Source organism: Ceratotherium simum, chromosome 5 (genome assembly GCF_057802395.1).
Source record: "Ceratotherium simum simum isolate JZ-2026a chromosome 5, ASM5780239v1, whole genome shotgun sequence".
NCBI classification, from domain to species: Eukaryota; Metazoa; Chordata; class Mammalia; order Perissodactyla; family Rhinocerotidae; genus Ceratotherium; species Ceratotherium simum.
In genome coordinates, this window is record NC_141904.1 from 10,123,212 (window position 1) to 10,132,526 (window position 9,315).

At 39.9% G+C, this 9,315-nt stretch overlaps 1 long non-coding RNA gene across 1 annotated transcript; it reads left to right on the forward strand.

The window, feature by feature from the left end:
* The first annotated feature begins 53 nt into the window (after positions 1 to 53).
* LOC147916961 (uncharacterized) lies at positions 54 to 8,780 on the forward strand. The gene is made up of 4 exons (XR_015552149.1): positions 54 to 2,448; positions 3,349 to 3,641; positions 5,112 to 5,420; positions 8,254 to 8,780. It is a non-coding gene; the product is annotated as an uncharacterized LOC147916961 (long non-coding RNA).
* Positions 8,781 to 9,315: the final 535 nt, after the last annotated feature.

Sequence of the window (9,315 nt, forward strand, 5' to 3'; positions counted from 1 at the left end):
GGGCGGCCTCGGGGGCGGGCTCTTGGGGGCGGAGCTCGAGCCTTGGAGGAGGGTTGAGCTCGCGAGCTCTGGAGGTCAAGTGACTTAGGAGTGGTTAATCTGCGACTGTGGAGCGTTACTGGGGCCTGTCTTTTGCTGTTGTGGAGACGGTGCTCTAAGGGGAAAAAGAAGAAAAGAGTTGCAGAAGCCTGCTGCAACCCCTTCCCGCCGGAGGCGCGCGTGGCGGGGGCGGGGCGGCGGGTCCCCGCGCCTCACGCGGGGGCGCGCGCCGGGGGCGGGGCGAGGCTGAGGAGCGCAGGGCGGGAGCGCGCGGCCCCGGGCGCGCGCCGCTCGGTCGGGGCGGGCCTGCGGAGAGGACGTGGGACGGGCGTGAGTGGTGGCGGAGCGGGTGGGCGCTTCGTCTGTGGCGTGTCGTGTCCGCGGGGGCATCTTGAGTTTCCTGAGTGGGCACGGAGGAGGCGAAGTCCGCCAGGCGCCGTGTTCAAGGGAAAGTAGGATGAAGAGGGAAGCGACGCGGCCGGGGGTCTCTCCGCCCCAGGCGGCGCGAAGAAGCGGGATGAGCGGTCGGCAGGTCGGCCTCGCTGCCCGCCTGCTTCCCAGCCCGGCCTGGAGCCCTTCCCTTCCGCTCCGCGCGGCCACTGTCCCGGCGCCGCCCCGGACGGTCCCTGAGGGGCGGGCGTCCCCGGGTGCGGCGCGTTGCCGGGGCGGTAGCCGTGGGGACCGGCCGCCGGGAGCTGGCGCAGGCCCGCTGGCTCGGGTCGCGCCACGGCTGCAGCAACACCGCGCAAAGGCTGAAGCACAGCGCCCTGCTTTGGTATAAGTTCCCCAGGACCCGGACTCGGGCGGAGCTGCGAATGTGTCATGATGCTCCTTAGTTTTAGGCTAGAATGGTTGAAATGAGCAGTAGCTGCTAGTCTGAGGGACAGGTGGTTCCTGATACGGAGTTAAATGTCTGCGTCTTAACTGAGTTAATTTTAGGGATCAACAATGGTTTTGGACGACCCTAGTAAGTGGCGTGTATAGTCAAGTCTAGAGGGGCTTGATGAGAAACATCTATGCTGGATTATCAAATTCACTTTTCTGCGTCGTTCTCAACAGCTATTGGATTGTAAAAGGCAGAGCCATCCTCTTGAGAACTGTTGAGGTTAATGCTTTGTCCTTCGTGACATAAGAATTCCAACTTTGAAAAAACCTTTTGATAATTTAATAAATATATTCAACATATAAGTGATTTTGAAATGATACTACATTGAATACAGACTGATTGGAAGATTTAGTCTTCAAAGCCTTGCATAAAATGACTACTTAAGAAATTGAGCTGCTACACCTACTTTCTGCCACCTTTGGCAGTAGTTTGATTTTTTTTTTCCTTATTTTTTTATTGCAGTAACTGGTTTATAATGTTGTATACGTTTCAGGTGTACATCATTATACTTCTGTTTCTGCATTGATTACATCATGTTCACCATCCAAATAGTAATTACAGTCCATCACCACAATCATCCCTTTCACCGTCGTCCCTCCCCACCTCTCCTCTGATAACCACCATTCCAATCTCTGTCTCTATATGTGTGTGTTGTTGTTTTTATCTTCTACTCAGCCATAAGAAATGATGACATGCAGCTGTTTGTGATAACATGGATGGACATTGAGGGTATTATGCTAAGGGAAGTAAGTCAGAGGGAGAGAGTCAAATACCGTAAGATCTCGCTCATAGGCAGTAGTTTGATTTAACTTCTCTTCAAGCATCCCAAAACTCCATACAATGTAAAGTTATGAGCAAAACCTCAAATGAGGATTTTCTAAGAAAAGAGTTTGGTGTGATCGGTCTGGAGATGTCAGCTCTGCTGCTGCTGCTGAATTGTAAACTAGGCAAGTTATTACTAAACTGCAAATTTGTTACCTCTAATATCTTTTCTACCTGTCCTGTTATATTCCGTTAACACTAGATAATTTATGTGGAATTGCTTTAAAACAATAAAAGCACTACATACATTTTTATATTTATAGTTAGAATGAATGATTCCATTAGCACTCTTGCCAGTAAACTGATTAAGCTGAGAGAAGTGGGCCATAGTGAGAGACTGTTTAGGTGACTAGTAATGGGATAAAGGAGGTACTGCTTCTATGTTTGGAAAAGGTCTTTGGAATTCTTAGACTATTTTCAGCCTCCAAATCCTTGGAATTGTGTAGGCGTCATTTGAAGAGTGGAAATAAAAACAGTTACTAGTCTATAGAAGTTGAATTTTGAAAAATACTTGCTTTGTATCTAAATATTTTACATTTGTTTAATAGCCCTGATATTCTTTTCAGTTAAGTTTTCTAGACTTTTATCAAGAAAGATAGTCTTCAAGAACTTAATACATTCCTCAAGGAAAAAAAACGGCTTAGAACTATATGAGAGAAACTAAGAATGTTCTGAAGTACCATATTAGGATTTGGAGAAAGGTCAGTAAGTGGATGTTAATGTACATTACCCACCTATCCTATAAACTACAGAATGCTTTTGGCTAATATATTATGAGGGAACATCCAAAGTTCTTCTTCATAAGTTTAAATAATGGCAAATAACGTAATTTCCAGTGCATAGTAAAATGTCATTTTATGATAAATGTCACTCTTCCAACTGTATGCAGTGGAATTAAGTATCATAGTATTTTGATACCCATCATCCATTTAAAAAAAGTGAACTCCTTGATAGTCAAAGTTTTACATAGTATTGCTATTCTATCCCCTACAGCAGTGGTTTTCAGTTAGGGACTGTTGCCTCCTAGGGGACATTTGGGAGTATCTGGAGACATTTTTGCTATCATAACTAGGGAGTAGGGGCTACTGGCATCCAGTGGGAAGAGGCCGGGTATTGCAAAACGTCCTGTATTGCTCAAGGCAACCCCCAACAACAAATTAACCAGCCCAAAATGTCAATAGTGCTATGCTATTGAGAAACCCTGACCTACAGAGTTCCACTCTTTTGTAGTATGGTTTTAGGCATGAAAGTTTTATTGGTTATCGTTCTTTCCTGCAGGAAAAAAAGTGCATATTTAAATTTATTGCATGTCTTGTGATCATAATGTTCTAAATGTTGTCAATTCTGAGAAAATTTTTTTATCATTACAACTATTACTACTGTATAGTTGTATACTATTATATACTATTATATACTATATAGCTGATCAAAATATAAATATTACAATTTTGAATAATTATAAGAAGTAATTTTATTGAAATGTATTTCTTAATGGGATTGGGCTTTTTGTCATTTAGCTTAAGTTTCCATGGATGAGTATTATTTATTGCTAGAATCTGACAGAGTTCAACATCAATTCTTTTTCTCTTTTTCATTTTTAGAGATATAAAGGCCAAAAAACATCTTGTTGATTTGTTGAGAGGAATACAAAGAATATTAATATAGCAGTGTCACTCTTTTTATTCCTTCTGAGTTATATGCCAAAAATTATTTACTGGCAGTGCTCTATCAGAATATTCTTAATGACATATCAATTAGGTTTTCCAGTTTAGTTTGATTTAGAAGCAAATCCTTGGAATCCCAACTTGGAAAATGGTTCCTTACCTAGTCATTAGTTTTCTCAATATTGACTGTTCAGTGCCCTGGTGGTGATGTCCTGAAAGAATGCACCATGGTAAGGTTCAGGAGGGGTAAGTGGTATTCCTTTTGTAATGCCCAAAAAGGCAATTCTCTGTGTACTTAAGTACCCAAAACAGGGTCTGATTTAAGTGGTTGATTACTAAGAGTTGTTGGATGGGTGGATGGATGAACAATTGAAGGAATGAGTACTTTAGGATTAAATATTGTTGTAATAATCCAAGCTAGAAATGATGGGTGATAGCAGGGAAACTGGTGAGATCCAGTACATTCTGGATGTATTTTGAAGACAAACCTGACAATTTACTCAAGCCTTGGAAGTGAGAGAAGGGGAAGCATCAGCTGTCACTGCATGGTTTTTGTCCTAAACTGCTGAAGAGTTACTATTTACCGAGGTGGGGGAGACTGAGAGGAAAAGGATGAGGAAGATATGATTTCCCCTGTCCATTTTCTTCAGTGCCACATTTGTGTTTCTAAGCTTAATTCAGCGTTGAAACCTGTAGTTATCTATCAAAATATAAATAATATTATATATTAAGGTCAGTCTAATTAAAAGACCTACACAGTCATTTTCCCACAAAATGATGTTTTTCCCCCCTTGTTTCTAACTTCAGTGCCTAAAATTCAAATGCTTGACAATGTTAATTGTAACTCTTCTAAGTAATGTTAATTATCTGATTTATGTATATTAGATGTGCCTTAAGGACAAGTTTTATAGTTAAAAACTGTTCAGTGTTTTAATAGACTTTTAATCACATTTTATTGTATTTTAAATCAATAACTATACATAGGTATTTTTAGAACAGGTTTAATATCAAACACTTGGCTCCATTGGATGTAAAAATAGACTTCTCAAACTTATAAACACCAAAACCATAATTTTGCTTGAGATAATTGAATTATATAGTTTTCTGACTTGGTCAGAATAATGCAAATTAGGGGCTCAAATGCAACTGTAACATTATAATTCATGATTATTAATTCAGATTAACATGCAGTGTTACATAAAGTTTTCCACCCTGGCTAGGCTAATCCACAGAGGCACATTTTTCTCTTAGTAAATTTTTAAAACTTCTGTTTTTTTTCTAGTTTGTTTCAGCAGATAATATATGCAAGACAGAAAAATTAATACCATTTCAAGGAGAGGTCACTTACCCAGTTAAGATCTTTTGAAAAGTTAATCCAAAACATGTACACCTGTGTAAATTAACATTATTATCTAATTTATGGGTTGGTATACATATTGAAAGTGCCCCTTATTCAATTGCACCCAAGTACAAAATTCTGTGGGTGTGGGTTCTTAGAGTCCAGTGGAGGAGACAGATATGTACATACCAACTTTATTACATGCTTGTGATAAATAATTGAGCTATAAGCAAATATTACAGGAGCATAAATAAGGAAGAAATTCCTGTAGCTATAGACATTATCTTTGCATTGATAGCACCCCTCTTAGGAGAGCTGGTTTTGTGCACTAGGATAATTTTGCTTCTTTCTCCTTTGACAGCCTGTTTTCCTCTTAAGCCTCACATTTGTCTCTTACCTCTCCGAATCTACTGGCTTATGCAAATGATGTTCCTGCCGCCTCTGCTGGATGATGGCAGCTGCAGCCCACTGCTCTTCTCTTTAAGCAAGCATGCCAGAAAGTTTGGAGAATTGCAATTGCCCTTTTCGGAGCAAAAGCACCCTTCTGGGTAGCTAAAGCTCTGACTTCTAAGTGAGGTATCTTTACCAGGATCCCTTCATGGCAACCACATGTATAGGTAAAAGACCTGTCATAATCATCAGCTCTGAGAATTATAAAGATCAGCCACATGTGAGTAAGGCATTTATGTTTTGTACTTGGGCATCATAATGTATATTTAGTGTTCAAAATTATATAGTTGAGATATGTTGCTTTTTCGTTTGTTGCCTTAAAATAGGACTTATAAACCCTGTAGGTACCATTTTGGAGAACTAAAGATTCTGGTCACACACGTTCCAGTGTGTGTGGGGTGGGGGGGGGTGGGGGGGTGGGAGAGGGTTCCCCACACCAATAAGCAATTCTCTGACACCAGCTGGATGTCCTTCACTTTAGCTCAATTCTGACACTATCTACCCAGAGAGCATCAGATTCCACAGGTTAAGGACTCAGTCCCATAAGACTGCCCTCCACTTCAGATACCACTTCCAAGCCCTGATTGTTACCTGTGCTTCTGACCCACCTGCAAATCAGAGGTTCCCAGGACCCCCTCCTTGGTTTACAGTTTAAGGAGTCAGTCCTACAAGACTGCCCTCCTCCACCTCCAATTCAGAAGCCAGTTGCAAGCCCAGATTGTCACCTATGCTTCTCACCGACCCCCTCCTCACATTCAATTAATTTGCTAGAGTGGCTCACAGAACTCAGAAAAAATTTACTCAATAGATTACCAGTTTATTATAAAAGGATATAATTCAGGAACAGCCAGATAGAAGAGATGCATAGGGCAGGGTATGGGAAAAGGGCTTGGAGCTTCCATGCCCTTTCCAAGAGTGCTACTCTCCCCAAATCTCCCCGTGTTCACCAACCCAGAAGCTCTCTGAACCCTGTCCTTTTGGGTTTTTATGGAGGCTTCATTACAAAGGCATTGTTGATTAAATCATTGACCATTGGTGATTGATTCAACCTCCAGCTCCTCCCACTCCCTTTCCCCTCTCCCCTTGTCAGGGAGTGGGACTGAAAATTCCAAACCTCTATATGTGGTTGGGTCCCCTGGCAACTAGCCCTCATCCTTAGGGGCTTTCCAAAAGTCACCTCATTTAACATAAACCTAGTTGTGGGCTTGTTACATAAACCCACAAAGGGGCTTGTTATGAATAACAAGACACCCATTTTACCTTTATGGATCTGAAGTGACTTCAGGAACTGAGGCCAAGAGACCAAGTATTATAACAAAAGATGCTCCCATTGCCCTTATCACTCAAGAAATTCCAAGTGTTTTGAGAGTTGTGAGCCAAGAACCATGGATGAAGACCAAATATATTTCTTATTATAAATCACAATATCACAAGAACTAACTATGGAGATGTTTTATCATCCAGTGTAATCTAATTAGCCAGTGTGGCCAGTAGAATTATGAGTTCACAATAGAGATTCCCCATCTTTGAGATATAATTGACTCACTAGTCTATCTGATTTGAGAGATCATTTACTACTTTTCTGCCCTTGTGCTGCCCTATACTTTCTGTAGAAAATAGATTAATATACAGGACTTTCTCCCTTTTTTTTTGGGAAATAGTAAAGCTCTAGTTATCTTTTTTTTTTTTTTGGTGGGGAAGATTGTCCCTGAGCTAACTTCTGTTGCCAATCTTCCTCTTTTTGCTTGAGGAAGATTGTCCCAGAGCTAACATCTGTGCCAGTCTTCCTCTATTTTGTATGTAGGCTGCTGCCACAGCATGGCTTGATGAGAGATATGTAGGTCCACACCCAGGATCTGAACTCGTGAACCCTGGGCCGCTGAAGCAGAGCATGCAAACTTAACTACTACGCTACTGGACTGGCCCTCTAGTTATTTTTCGAGAAGTCAGGAATTAAAAATTTAAACCACATCAAATGGAATATAATTATTACATATTCCTTTATTATAAGTAAGCTTCCTTGAAGATTTGCCTGCTATTTAGAAAATAGAACTTAATTATAGATAAGTAAAATATATATTGGGTGCTAATCTAATCACAAGATAACAAGACCATTAGAAGTTGTTGACAAACTAAAAATAGCACTTAGTGGATTAAAATAGACTATCATAATTTATATTTTTATAAATGTTATATCATTCTAAGAAAAGGTAGCACATAATTACAGTTATCAGTTTACAGACTTAGTAGTAAATACAGTAATTGAAGTTCTAGAATTTGTTTAAAAAGAAGCTTTAAATTCCATTTAAGGCCAGATTTAAAATCTTTTTTTGGATTAGGTTTTGGTTCCCAAGTTTTTCAGACGCTAGTGCTTAATATTGAACTGTAGATGATGAAAGACAATTAAAAAACACAGTTATGTAATCTTCAATATCAAGAGAGAAAAAAAGAAAATTCAGTGTTAAAATCTCAAATACTAAAGAGATGACCAATAGTAAATAGTAAAAACTTCCCCATAAAAACCATTAAATCACAACATGTATGTTTATTCATTTTGGGGGTTGTATTTTTCTCCCAAAATGACTACCGATGAGTTACATTTTTTATATTGTTTCCTCTCTTAAAATGGGAAATAATTGCAAAGGAAATTTCAGGGAAAATATTAAAAAATTTTTATTTTAAAAATTACTTTTAAATTCCACAGATCTTTTTAAAAGTCTTATTTAAAGAGAAATTCTAATAAAACATTAGCCTATCTTTTTTATATTTTGTTTACTGTTTGTTGCTGGTATTGAAACTGGCAAACAGTTAACCATTGATGATTAAGCAGCTAGTAACTATGGAGGATCAGAATTGGCCCCCAACCCCACTAATTAACCAAAGGAGTTTGGGATGGGAGGCCTACCCCCAGAACAGGGCATCACCATAGACATCTCTAGTATCTGCGTGGGTCTGTGCTAAGCCCATTCTTAGTTCTTGTTGCCCTTTATAAAATATATTTACATTTGTAAAGAAAATCTCCATTTGTAAAGGTATCTTCTTCCCTGTACCAGGAGGAAGGTGGGGGATGGCCTTACCTAGAAACTTGTCAGAACGGAAGATGAGGACTTAAATCTGCATGATAAACTTACCCAGTGTTAACTGTGCTATTTAGGTAATATGCTGTCTGACTCCCACTAGGTTCCTATGGATAATATCCCCTTGGAGGTGGGGTCACCATGGTAATGGGTGTTTGAGCTATTTTTTTTCAGGAATTGAACCCCTTGTCCACTTCAGGCCGGATTGAGACCACCAACCCATCAACTGGGCCCTTTTGACGGCAAGAGGTTGGAACTCCACCCTCAGGGCAGGCTAATGCCTCCATTCTGTGAACATGTGTCCTACGAAGAGACATGAAGGCTGACTACGCTTGCGCAGATCATCAATTCCCTCATCTCTCCTCACCTCCCATCATTTCAGACCACCTTGCCCCCTTCCCCATAAATATCTCTGAGTCCCTATTTTTGGGGAGGCAGATTTGAGACTTGTTCTGTTTTCCTCACTTGGCTGCCTTGTGATTAAACTGTCTCTGCAACCTCGTCATCTCTGTGATTGGCTTTCTGGGTGGCAGGCAAAAACAGACCTGGCGCGGTAACAGTATATAGAAATAAAGTCATTTTTGGATATTGTTTTCACATCAGCAACAATGCTACATTTCTTATATATTCTAATAGTTTGTAGATTCTTTTGGGTTTTCTACGCACTCAAATTATATAAATTACACTAGCATCACTTTAAAAAAAATTACCTGGGAATAAATAGAAAGAAAGAAATAACACCTCTGCACTGAGAACTACAAATTATTATTGAGAGAAATTAAAGAAAATCTAAATAAATGGAGAGAGGGATATACCGTGTTCAAAGATTAGAAGATTTAATATTGATGTCAGATGTAAAGATGTTAATTTATAATTTAACATAACCCCCATCAAAAAACCTAGCAGGTTTTTTAATTAAATTGACAAGCTGAAAATTCATACAGCTATACAAAGAGTCAGAAATAACAAAGTCTCGAAGAACAGCAAAGCCAAAGGACTTAAACTAATAGTAAAAACAGACACATAGGTGATCAGCTG